The sequence below is a fragment of the Mandrillus leucophaeus genome, unplaced genomic scaffold, assembly GCF_000951045.1.
Source record: "Mandrillus leucophaeus isolate KB7577 unplaced genomic scaffold, Mleu.le_1.0 Scaffold8, whole genome shotgun sequence".
In the NCBI taxonomy this organism is placed as follows: domain Eukaryota; kingdom Metazoa; phylum Chordata; class Mammalia; order Primates; family Cercopithecidae; genus Mandrillus; species Mandrillus leucophaeus.
The window spans coordinates 2,093,710-2,094,975 of NW_012108696.1; positions in this window are offsets into that span (position 1 = coordinate 2,093,710).

Consider the following 1,266-nt stretch of genomic DNA (forward strand, 5'->3'; position numbering starts at 1 on the left):
TAGCTGGGATTACCCACGTGCCACCATGCTCGGTTAATTTTTTTATTTTTAGTAGAAACGGGGTTTCGCCGTGTTGCCCAGGCACGTCTCAAACTCCTGGGCTCAAGTGATCCGTCCGCCTCAGCCTCCCAAAGTGCTGGGATTACAGGCATGAGACACTGCACCTGGCCTGCTGTGTGATTTTTGGCAAGCGCCTTCACCTCTCTGGGCTGTTTCCTGTTTTGTTAGATGGGGGAGGTCCCTGCTACCCCTGCAGCCCCTGCCCGGGCCCAGAACTTCCCAAGCACCCCGGACGGCTGGAGGTGGTAGCTGCTGAGTCCTGGTCCACTCACAGCTCATTTGACAAACAGGGCAACTGAGGCACGCAGCAGGTCCATACTGGTCCCAAGGTCACGCAGCCAGCTAGAGTTAGAGGGGGGAGCTCGACTTGTGCCTGCGATCCCTCCGGTTGCCACCCCGCGTCCTCTGAGGCCTGGTCCTCGCCCAACTGGGTCCTGAGCTGGGGCCAACTGGGCCAAGGGTCCCAGCCACCTGCTCTGGCCCGTCGTACCCGTCCCACGCCGCCGGACCTTCGCCCAACCACCCTATCTGGAGCTCCTCTCCTGAGCCCGGGGGACGCTCCTGGACGCCGCCCTCAGGGCACTCACCTGTGCGCGAGCGGCTTCAGACCCCAGGTGTCTCCGCTGACCCCACGCTGAAGTCTCCACCCCCTGCTCACCGGCCCCGCCCATCTTATATCTGCTTGCGGAGTGAGGGCATCCGGAACTGACCAATGGGGAGAGGCCGTGCGGGGGCGTGCCCAGGGGGTGTGGCTCCAGGCTTCCCTCGCCCTCTCCTTGGGCTAGCCCCGTGCTCTGCGGTTGCCATAGCAATCTGGGAGCGCTGGATGCAAAAGATTGATCTATTATACTTTATTATACCAAGTTTGTCCACCTGTCACCCTCACTGCTGTTGCCATGGAGATGGTCCATGCGATCACAGCCCCCATGGCCCTGCTGAGTGACCTTGGCCAAGTCGCTGATGACTTTTCTTATCATTAATTATTATTATTTATCGATTTTTGAGACTGGGTCTTGCTCGGTTGCCCAGGGCTAGAGTGCAGTGGTGTGATCACAGCTCACTGCAGCCTTGCCTTCCCAGGCTCAGGTCATCCTTCCGCCTCAGCCTCCTGAGTAGCTGGGACCATAGGCACACACCACCACGCCCACCTAACTTTTTTTTTTTACTTTTTGTAGAGATGAGAGCTCCCTGTGTTGACCAGGTTGG